The 12,008-nt window shown below is 49.6% G+C and overlaps 1 non-coding gene and 1 pseudogene across 1 annotated transcript; one reads left to right on the top strand and one right to left on the bottom strand.

Annotated features, from left to right (window-relative positions):
- Positions 1 to 12,008, bottom strand: part of LOC120381836 — a 67,032-nt pseudogene that overhangs the window by 45,984 nt on the left and 9,040 nt on the right.
- Positions 10,944 to 11,016, top strand: TRNAV-AAC. The gene has a single exon. It is a non-coding gene; the product is annotated as a tRNA-Val (tRNA).

Below are 12,008 nucleotides of genomic sequence, written 5' to 3' on the forward strand. Positions count from 1 at the left end.
GGGGGATTTGATCGTTGCTTTCAACTGCTGAAGGGGGGTTCCAAAGAGGATAGATCTAGACTGTTCTCAGTGGTAGCAGATGACAGAACAAGGACTAATGACCTCAAGTTGCAGTGGGGGAGGACTAGGTTGGATACTAGGAAAAACTATTTCACTAGGAGGGTGGTGAAGCACTGGAATGGGTTCCCTAGGGAGGTGGAGTCTCCTTCCTTAGAGGTTTTTAAGGCCCGGCTTGACAAAGCCCTGGCTGGGATGGTTTAGTTGGGAATTGGTCCTACTTTGAGCAGGAGGGTGGACTAGATACATCCTGAGGTCCCTTCCAACCCTGATATTTTATGGTTCTATGCACCCCTTCACTGCTACCCCCTGCACCACTCTCCTGTGCCCCCAACCCCTGCACTGTGCCCCCTTTGCCTCTAACCCCGGCATCCCCCTTCTGCACCCAAGTGGGGAACCTGACCTGGATGCACAAAGCAGCTGGCATTGCTGCTCGGTCCCCCACTGGACTGCTGCTCCCCCGCTCCATACAGCCCTGGGGGGCTGGGAGAGGGGAGCAAGGAGCGATGTCAGGGCTTCCTGCACCCAGGTCACTTTCCCTGCAGGCTGTGTAAGGGGAGGGCAGGAGAGCAGCTGCTCCTGATGTCTCAGCACAGCCCAGGTGGGGAAGTGACCTGGATGCAGGGAGCCCTGGGGTGTGTGTTGGGGGGACTGAGTGTGTGTGTGTGTTGAGGGGAGGATATTAAAGAGTGTGTGTATGTTGAAGGGAGTGTGTAAAGGACTGTGTGTGTGTGTGAAGGTAGTCTGTGCCTGAGTGAGTGAGCGCGCTGTCTCTTTAAGAAAGTTCCCAGGGTCAGGAGCCTGAACTAGGCTTGTTCAGACACAAGCAGCTGCCGGCAGCTCCGGCCCCAGAGAGGCAGCAGCACACGCGGATTCCCCCTGTCCCGGCACCCCAGCTCAGTGGAAATCGGGTACCCGGGTGGGGGGGAGGGGATCACCCCGCCATCGATCAGCACCTCCCCCCTGCAGAGCAGTCAGGAGGATGCTGCCAGTCGGGGGTGGACGGGGCGACTCCGGGGGTGAATGAGGGGTGGGGGACAGGAACAGCAGCAGCTGCACACGTGGAGCAGGGCGGAGAGGGGCCCCTCTGCTCCGGAGCAGTCACCTGGCTCTGACGGCTGGTCGTCCAATTTCCCCCTGCAGCTCAGGTCTATCCCACTCCCCCACGCAGCTGCTTATCTGCCTCCCTGTGCCACTTCCATCAGCCCAGCGAGACTCTCGGCAGCAGGTCAGGTGGGAATCCAAACCCTGCGCCCGGCCCCCCCTTGGGTGGGGCATCCGTACGCCCCCCCCTAAAGGCCGGTCCTGGGTGGGGAGCAGAATTGATCCCCTCCACTGTCCCCTGTGGGGTGAGTTTGGGGGAGTTCAGTCCCTGATTTTTATTTTCTCTCTCTCCAGCACTTGGGTTTGTTCTCTGCCTTTCCATCCCCAATTCTGAGATTTCTCCTCTCTTCTAGCAGGTGATGGGGTGGTGAGGGAGAGCGAGGAGCAGAATCCTCACCAGGAAGATGCTGAGCTCGCCGAAGCGCATGGGGAATTACTGCGAAGAGCCAAAGGGAGTGTGTCCAGCCCCCATGAGCAGGGAAAAGCTGGTGAAAATTACCCCAGACCAGAGAGAGAGCAGGGAAACCACTCAGAGGAGAGAGTGGATGAACCCATTAATTGTCAGGGAACTCACAGGGACCTCAAGGAAACTACGTCCCAGGAGAAAATCCTCACTGAAAAGCGAGAAAATACATGTAGTGAGTGTGGGAAAAACTTCCATTACCGCTCAGCCCTTATTCGACATGAGATAATCCACAGGAAAGAGAGACCCTACAAATGCTGTGAGTGTGGGAAAAGCTTCAATCGTACCTCAGCCCTTAGTAGGCATCAGCAAATACACAGAGGAGACAAACCCTATGAATGCTGTGAGTGCGGGAAAAGCTTCACTCAGAGATATACCCTTAACTCTCATCAGAGAATCCACACAGAAGAGCGACCCTACAAATGCTGCAAGTGCGGGAAAAGCTTTACTCAGAGATCAGCCCTTATCTCTCATCAGACAACACACACAGGAGAGAGACCCTATGAATGTTCCGAGTGTGGAAAAAGCTTCTCTCGGAGCTCAAACCTTACTGTGCATCAGAGGATCCACACAGGAGAGAGACCCTATGCATGCAGTGAGTGCGGGAAAAGTTTCAGTCACTTCTCCTCCCTTATCTCTCACCAGAGAGTCCACACGGGAGAGAAACCCTACGAATGTTGCGAGTGTGGAAAAAGCTTCTCTCGGAGCTCAAACCTTACTATGCATCAGAGGATCCACACAGGAGAGAGACCCTATGAATGCAGTGAGTGCGGGAAAAGTTTCACTCACCTCTTCTCTCTTATCTCTCACCAGAGAGTCCACACAGGAGAGAAACCCTATGAATGCAGTGAGTGTGGGAAAAGCTTCTCTCGGAGCTCAACCCTTGTTACACATTACAGAGTCCACACCGGAGAGAGACCATATGAATGCTGCGAGTGTGGGAAAAGCTTCACTCATAGTTCAGGCCTTTCTAAACATCAGAGAATTCGTAAAGGAGATAAACTTCATAAAAACCTTCTCTAGAGCTGTCAGGAGATTTTTTCTTTAATTCTTTTGACAGTTCCCAAGTAGTGAGTGTTAAGGCTGTTTGCATCTTTTGCACACTGTAGTTCCTCAGCTCCCACACATGAGCTTTTGAAGCTCGCCCATCTTTGGGGTGGATTCTGTGGTCCTTTGTATCAACTCCATTGTCCTGCGAGTCATTGGAGTGTGTGACCTTTCTACCAGGAATGTCATCACCCCAGGTGGGGGAGATGGGTGTCTTCAGCCAGCTACGTTGAGATAAAATCTACCTGGGTCTCATCACTGTGGTTGTCATGGAGTTAGCTAGCTTGAGTTCACTTTCCTGATGTAAAAAGAGAACTATTCTTGCACTAAAGACATGGGCTATGGATAGTCAGTGGAGTTATCTTGCACATTTCCTCCTGTCTGAGCTAACCATCATCACATTTCCTTTTCTAAACAAACCTGGAGATTCACATTTATACTCCTCATGCCAGTGCAAAGTTACTGTTAGAGACGTCAAGTTCCTCTTTGAGGAGACATTGTCTCATTCCCAGTTGTTCTCACATTACCCTGGATTGTGCAGAACAGCAGTTATTTTGTTGACTTTTTTTCTCATTTAAAATGTATTTAAATATGATGAAGAGCTGGAGCAGTGTCAGGGAAATAAGGGTCATTTTAGGCTCTGTGACACTGGAAGGAGGTAGGGCGACTCAGACATTCCATCCTTCCCCATCACCCCAGAACTGTTACCTTGTGCCTGAGCCATGCACAGTTCACCCCTTCGTATTCCTTCGCTTCCCAACGTGTCTGGTGGGGTCATGTTCTTGGCTGTCCATGCTTGGGAATGGTGCTTGTACACGTCTTTGATCCTAAATCAGAGTCAGTCTGGTAGGCGATGAAAGTGTCAGACTTGGAAGGGGATTTCAAATGGATCCCAAGCACTGTTCAAATCCCCTTTTCCCTCAATGGCAAAGCTGCTTCTGGGAAGGTCGGCTGTTTTTTCTCCCGTTATGAAGCTGCTAAAACTCCTGTAAATAACACTAATGAGAAAGGTATCAGAGGGGTAGCCGTGTTAGTCTGGATCTGTAAAAGCAGCAAAGAATCCTGTGGCACCTTATAGACTATCAGACTTTTGGAGCATGAGCTTTTGTGGGTGAATATCCAATTCGTCGGATGCATGAGAAAGCGCTGGGTGAAGCAGGTTTCACTGGATCATGGGAGAATCTCTCATCCTGATTCTGAGACATCAGATGTAACCTAGTCTGGAATTTCACTTTTAAATTAAAATGAAAGTGTCTTCTACCTCTCTGTGAGATGGGTTTTCTATCTTTCATGAAGGCTCCTTGGTCATATAACTGCATGTTAGTTTTGTTTGACAGAATGTAGCTCAGATTTTTTTTGGGAAATTTCAGACAAATTACCATTTTTTTACTTCAGGTTTGTTTTTCCCCCTATTCCTGCATGATGACATGGAGAAAATTCAAATGCAGGTCAGTCAACAGGAGAGAATACTCCAAGCTGTTGAACATATTATCAAAGAAACAGTCGTATGTTTAAATCTCCACTCTGAAAAGGTGAACAGCAGCAGACCCCAAATGGGTGCAACTGACCGAAGTAAGTGCACAGGGTAGTTCAGTTCTTTAAGTCAATATTGTCTCAGATGATCCAGGGATAGAATTCCACAGCAAGTGATTTGGAACTAGGAAAACGCCCAGGTATTTGGTTCCCAAGGTATTTGTGACCCAGTCCCTACAGGAGGTTACTCCTGAAGAGATCTCCTAGCTAATCCCAACATTTGGGAAATGCTGTCTGTGATGAGGTGCATCCACCCTGACCTGGCACTGCTAGGGTTAACTGCGCCATGTGGGCTGAAGAGGCCTCACCCTCTCTGGGTATGCGCCGACTGGAGACGGAGTATAAACGGGAGCAGCTCAGCCTTGGCGGACTGGGAACAAACCTATGTTGTTGGCACAGGGTGTTGGGGGGCGGGGGGAGAGCCCAGGGCTGGGGTGGCAGGGGGCTGTGGGGATGGGGGGAAGCCCAGGGCTCAGTTAGCAGGCTCCTCTGGCGGGGGACCCCAGGGCTGAGGGTGGGGACAGCCAAAAATTTTTTTGCTTGGAACAGCAAAAAACCTAGAGCCGACCCTGCCTCTACGCACCGTGAGGTAGGTATGAGCGGATCATTATTATCCCTACTTGAAAGAGGGAGAAGCTAAGGCTGAGAAAGGAGAAATGACTTGTCTTAGGTCACACACCCAGCCAGTGGCGGAGTTGGGAATAGAACCCAAGAGCCCTGATTTTCAAACTTACCATCGGATCTTGAATTTCAGACAGTGAATGACCTGAATAAAGTGCTCTGATGAGCTCCAGACCAACAGTGATAGTAATTATTCAGCAAGTATGTGAGCAGTTCACGATTCTCACTAACGTTGCAGTTCTCCTCAGAGACCATTAATGCAGAGAAGCAGCAAAATTCACCAAACATAGAACTGGTTCTGACTTATTTCCTTGCTCTTAAAAGAGAACACCAAGGACCTGAGTCTCATCCCTGTCAATAACCCCCTGCTCAGCCAATCAGGGATAGAGACTGAGGATGGGAGGCTGAGGGTTCTCACCAGCGAGCCCAAAGGATGGCCCAGGTCATTGATGGGGATCACTGCCCAAGCACTATTTCAGCCCCATATTTTTGGGTGAACCTCCCGCAACACACACAAACATACACCCACACACACACCCTCCTGGTGTTGGGAGGGGAACAAGTAAAAGGACAAAGGAAGCAAGAGAAAAAGAGGAGGGAGGAAGAGGGGAAGCAAAAAGAACAAACCCTAATGTCCCCAGTGATTCTAAGGGACAAAATCCCAGGTGCAGAATAAAGTTCTGCCTCCTTAAGCTCGTGTTTTCCATGCCTAGAATTCAACTGTCACCAGATGGATCAGACTGAACAGCTTTCAAACCTCCAGGAGACTCTTACCTTCTAAACAGGGACGGCTGTTTTCTAGTAAAATCACTAAAAGGGAAGGAGAAAACTCGAAAGAGGTTCCTCCTGGCTCTCACGTCCGTGAACCCGAATATTCTCTCAGTCCTCAAAGAGAGACCTGGAGAAGGAGACTTGCTGAAGCAAAGCCACAGGGGTCTCTGAGGTTTCCCTGGCCCCTCGCCCCTGTCCTGCCTGGCTGATGTCAGCATCTCTCTGTGAGGTCACCACCTCCCCACCACCTCTGACCAATAGGCTGAGGTCCTGCAAAAGGCCTTTGTGATGTCACTGCCACACCCCTCCCTTGCTGTGCCAATGTCCTGCCCCTGGCCAGGCACTTTGCAGGTTTGAGCTACTCCCTGTGGATCACCCCACTCAAGGAGCGTTCGTTCTAGGCAGTAAGCCGGCTAGACAGGGAAACATCAGACGCTGCTCCCAATGCTACACTCAGTTTTTTCTGAAATTAGTCGGCTTTATGGCCAGAAGAGACCATTAGAGCATCTAATCTGACCCTCTGCATATCACAGGCCTCCTGTAGGACACAATAGCTACTTTTGAGGCAAACACATTCCAGAAAGGCATCTAGTCTTCATTAAATGACATCAGGAGATGGAGAATCCACCACTTTCCTTGGTAGCTTGTTCTTGTGGTGAATCATCCTCGCTGTTTGAATTTTTGTGCCTTAGTTGTAATATGAATTTGTCTTTCTTCACCTTCCAGCCATTGGGTCTTCTTATGCCTTTCTTTGCTAGATTAAAGAGCCCTTAAATACCCAATCTTTTTTCTCCATTAAGGCATTTCAATTAAGTCACCTTTCAATCTTCTTTTAATAAGCTAATCAGGTTGAGCTCTTTCAATAGCTCACTAGAAGGCATTTTTTCCAGTCCTCAGAACATTAGGTGGCTCTTTGCTGCCCCAGCTCCAATTTCACAACATCTTTTTCAAATGAGGACACCAAAACTGGAGGCAGTATTCCAGTATCAGTCTCACTGATGCCGTGTCACCTCCTGTGACGTTATTGACATAATCTGTAACTGTATAGATCACCATTGTGACCACTGTTCTATATTTGCAGCCAATATTACAGAGAAATGGTAATGTAAGGGGTCTATGGAGAGGTTCTGATTGGCTGATTATAATGATGCTATCTCTAGATGTGTATCTTTTTTTGTAGTTGACATTATGAATATTGGCTCTGTGCTGCCTGTATTTCAAACTTGTGCTCTGCTTCAGGGAATGATACCTTTGTTTAATTGATGAAAACATAAACTAAACACTTAGAGGATTGGAACTGATTTCAGCTGATGGACAGGTTTGCTAGGTTTTTATGCATTTGGACAGTGAAATATTGAGTGTTCACATTCATTTCAAGCATCCTTGTATGGTGGAGCTCCTGAACATAATGGAGAAGAAATTTTTTTTCTTTCTTTCTTTAAAGAGGGCACCTGGGTTTGAACAAAGGACCACTTGATCTGCAATCAAACACTCTACCCCTGAGCTATACCCCCATTACAACAGGAGCATGGATCCGTGATCTCCAGGACTTTGAAGGACAGACCCTGCATCATCGAGCTCCTTTGTCATTCGCAGACCACAGGTGGTTTTAAAAATGGGGTTTGATTAAACTTCTTAAATGTGGTCAACACCACAGCTTGCACCCTCACTGATATAGCTTCTCCCCATGACAGAGCTGCCACCTCCTGGGGAAGTGGATTGACTACACCAACAGGAAAACTCTCCCCCCGCAGCATGGAGCAGTGGTTCTCAAGCTGTGGGTCAGAACCGCAAAGTGGGTCGTGACCCTGTTTTAATGGGGTCACCAGGGCTGGCATTAGACTTGTTGGGTCCTGGGGCTGAAGCCAAAAGTCTGAGCCCCCCAACCCAGGGCTGAATCCCTCAGGCTTTGGTTTTGCCCTCCCCCCACTGGGGCTCAGTCTTTAGCACTCCCCCCATCCCGAGTGGGGGGGCTTGGTGCTTGGTCCCTCTTTCCAGGGCTACGTATTAAGTTATTTTGGCAGAAGGAGGTTGCAGTGAAAGGACGTTTGAGAAACCCTGGCACAGAGCATCTCCATTACTGAGCTGCAGCAGCATAGACTCACTGTTTGAAATATTGACCTTACCTTAGCCTCTGAATATGTCTAGGCTTAGCTCCCTATGGCACCGTGGGTGATCAGACCCTGGAAGTACAGCCATGGAGACACCACACACCAGCCTTGCCTAGCTGGCAAGGATCAAACCTTTACAGAAAGACACCCATGGTTTTCTAGTTCAGCTCCCTAAGGCCTCAGCCACAACCACTTAACACAGGGGCCTTTCTACACTCTGGTTCTGTTCTCACTGAAGGGTCATTACAAATTGTTTGCTCAGACCAGCTTCCCCAGCACACTCACTGCTGTGCAGCTCTGTACGTGTGGCCATGGCTGAACCGCAAGAATTCCTGCCCATTTCCCTACTGGCTGGAGCATGATGAGGGTGTGTTTGTGGGTAATGATGTTGCTGTAGATTGTTCATTCCCTGCCCTGGAAATTCAGACAGTCCCTTTTCCCGTTGTATTGCCAGCACCTCTGTGAGTCCAATAACAGAGGCAGGTTTTCTCTGGGCACTGAGATTTTTGAGAGCATTGGTGGCTCCTTTCTTTCCTCACCCTGGAGTAAACTCAGCTTTTTATTCCATCCTTGATGACTCATGGAATAACAGCAGTAGCATGAAGAGGAGAGTGAATATCTCACTGCCAGGGGGAAGGTGGACGCATTCCCTCTGTCTGACCATTGCCATTGCAGGAGAGAAGGTTTCAGTGGAATCGAATGCCCTGGCTCAGACAATAGACACAGGGAGGTTTTGCTGTTCATGGATCTGTGCAAAGGAAATTGTGTGTCTGTGTGAAAATGAGGAGGGATATGAAATGCCCACGTGGTGGTGCCTAAGGCAAAAGGAACCCTAGAGGATTAGAATAGGATAAGTTCTCAAGCAACATGTTTCTTACTTTGCCCATCTGTTAGTTTTGATGATTATCGATGGAAAGATTTTGCCATTGGGTCGTGTGTTTACACAGAAATTGACATTTACCAACAAATAGGTAATTCTTCCAAGTCTCCTGGTGGTGAGTTTAGAGGGACACACTCACTCCTCCCACCCCCCCGGCCCGGCCGGTGCTCTCCCGGCTGTCAACTGCCCCCAGAGCTGGGCTCCTTCCCTCATCTCCCCCCAGGACCACTGCCCCACCCCCACTTCTGGGATCCCCTTCCAACACTGTCCAACTCCCCTGCTGGCAGGATCCCTTCCCATTCCTTTCATTTCCTGCCTCCCCTCTGAGCAAAAGCTCTGCATTGTTCCCACACTGGGAATTGAACCCAGGCCGCCTGGGTGAAAAACCAGGAATCCAAATCATGAGATCATACGGGACTTGTATAATCAATAGCACATTTACACATTTACACCTAATAATTCAAAGTAGCCATTCAAAAAACCTTCAAAAACAGACTTCAAAGAGAAATTGCAGAGTTACAATTGATTTGCAAACTTAACACCATTAATTTGAGCTTGAATAAGGACTGGGAGTAGCTGGCTCACGACAAAAGCAATTTTCCCTCTCTTGGTATTGACACCTCCCCATCAATTATGGGGAGAGGACCACATCCACCCTGACTGAATTAGCCTTCAACACTGGTTCTCCCCTTGTACGGTAACTCCCATCACTTCATGTTCCAATCTATATTTATGCCTCTATCTGCAATTTTCACTCCATGCATCTGAAGAAGTGGGCTTTTTACCCATGAACGCTTATGCCCAAATAAATCTGTTAGTCCTTAAGGTGCCACCGGACTCCTCATTGCTTGTAATACTAAGCTGATCTTAACCCTTTCAGTACCCTTGCAAACTCAGATGCTTCTCACCACAGGCTGGCTGGTGGCTTTTCAGCCAGGCTCTCCCCTTTCATCAGCACTTCAGTTGCTTGGTGTGGGGGTGTCTATAGATGTAGGTGACAGAGAGAGATAAAGCCTGGCGAATGTGTCTCCTTTTATCATGTCCTTTCTTCCCTCATGGCTTTGCCCCCCCCCCCTTCAGAGTCAGGTGAGCATCACTGCGTCTCTCCAAGCAAGTCTGAGCAATGCCCCTGGGGAGTCCTCCTGCCGGTGAGTCATTGCAATGGAGCGCCCTTGCTGGACAATGGCTGTCGATGGGTTGTTTGACACCCTGTCCGGGTGTTGGTTATTTTCCTTGCTGTTGCCACTAGGGAGCTAATATTTGGCTGACTCCCCCACCTTGCAGCACAGTGACAATCACACTGCACAATTCTCATGACTTCATATGCATGAGTGGTCTACATCTATGGGTAGAGAAGTGACTTTCAGCCGATCATATCCTTTCCCTGATACCTTACAAGTCATGCTCTATATGTAAGATCACGATGATTATGGGGGTTACAGCCGCTCCCCGAAAGGTATAGAATGTCACACTGAGATTCTATGTTCATTTGTTCTGTAACAGCATTACAGAGATCCAATGACTGACCAATGGCATTTCTAAGTGCTAAAATAGCAAGCGGTGTCGGTCTCTCATTGGCCATCAGTGACTGAAGATGTGGTTTAATGAGCTGGAGCTTCAAGGCGAGGGTGGCTCTGTCCACTGCCTTCCATTGCGCTGCTGGGCCCCAAGTCCCTGGTGGCCAATATGTGACGCTGGGAGAAGAGAGTGGGGTGGCAAGTGGCGGCAGGACTTTTGCCACCAGGGTCTAGCTGCCCAACTTCCTCCTGGTATTGCTGGCTCCCCGTTGCCTTCAGGTAACCCAGGAACTAAGGCAGGAATAGGGCGAGGAAGCAAGTAAAGCCGAGCAAGGAAGGCAAAAGTGAATCTTGTCTGCATGGGCCGCTCGCAATGACGTCCTTTTTCTGTGCCACAGCTGACAACAACATCCCAGACAGAAAAGCAGGAGGCCAAAAAGAAACTGAGCAGCTGCTGAAGTAGCTCAGTTGGGAGCGTGCTAGACTAACACGCTCGTCTATCCCCCTTTGTGCACGGGTGGGATGTTTTCTGAAAGTGCAGCAGTGCCTTTAACTGCCACGAGTCCCTCATTTCAGGCTATGCAGCAGGAAAAGACAGCATGGGCTTCTGCACCGAGTTGGCCCACCTGACCTTTCATTCTTCTCTTGCTCTTTGTCAGCAAGGGGAAGAAAAAGAAGCTCTCCCTCAAGCTGGAGTCACAAGGGCGACGTAAGGACGACTTCCTGAGTGCCCGCTCCAGTCCTCTGCTCTGCCAGCTGGCCTATTGAAGGGCTGCCACCACTTTCTCCAGGTTTGTCCATCGGTCTGTGCCAGGGTGAGCAACAGCCAAGCAGATGGAGTTTCTGTAGTATAGTGGTTATCACGTTTGCCTAACACGCAAAAGGTTCCTGGTTCAAAACCAGGCAGAAACATGCTGGCTTCCTTTTCCCAGATCCCCTTGCTGTTCAGGAAGGCCTCCTCCTTCTCCTATTGGCCTGTCCCTGGGATAACTCCAACCCCTGCATGACAGAGGGTGCTGACAGCAGTGAAGAAAGCACCTTGGCGTCAGGCTGGAGAACCTAGAGGAGTGCGGCGTGTCACCTTTTGGAGGCTTGTGGCTTGGCCTCCTCTGCTGTTGGAGGTTGGCCGGTGGAGGCCGGCTCTTCCTGCTGGCCTCCTCTGCGTGACTTGCCAAAGGAGGAAATGAGGCAGGAATGGGGGAAAAGAGGAAAGTCGAGCTGAGAAAGGCAGGGCAGAAAGTAAGCACCTCATTGCAACTAAACGGGGTTAGTAGAGCATCACCATTCGTTCTGCAAAGCCAGGGGAGGTGCGGTTGGCTGCTGGGAGGCAGAATCCTGTGCCTGCCTCTTGGCTTCCCAGGGGTGGCTCCTTGCAGCCCAGGAGAAGCGAGGTTCTGGGGGGAAGGAAAAGCAGCAATGGCGAGGCTGAGTGGGCTCCTTTCTGGCCGACATGGTGGGTCTGGGAGTTGCCTGTAAGCCATAAGTGGACTTCGTGGAGTTAAAACTGCTGCTCCATTCTGGCTGACCTGGGGGAGCCATTAATGACTTGGGAGTGGGGGCAGGGCGCTGGCTGTGAGCAAAGTCGTCTTCTTCTTCTCTCCTGCCATGGGGAGCCCGGCCTTAAGCCTGCCCAGCATGCACTGCAGCTCGAGCATTAAGCCTTCCTGTGGCATAACCGAACTACGGCCTAGTGTAATCAGGTGTAAAGTTTCGATTGTGAATTTATCTTTAATTTCCATGGTAACTTACTTTGCTCTTTTATGCCTACCACTTATAATCCTTAAAACTACATCTTTCTGTAGTTAATAAATCTGTTTTATGAAACTGGTGTATTTTGCTTGAAGTTCTTGGGAAATCTCAGCTCCATTACAAGGCTGGTTCATGTACTATTCACAGTGAGGGAG

Source organism: Mauremys reevesii, linkage group 14 (genome assembly GCF_016161935.1).
Source record: "Mauremys reevesii isolate NIE-2019 linkage group 14, ASM1616193v1, whole genome shotgun sequence".
Taxonomy (NCBI): domain Eukaryota; kingdom Metazoa; phylum Chordata; order Testudines; family Geoemydidae; genus Mauremys; species Mauremys reevesii.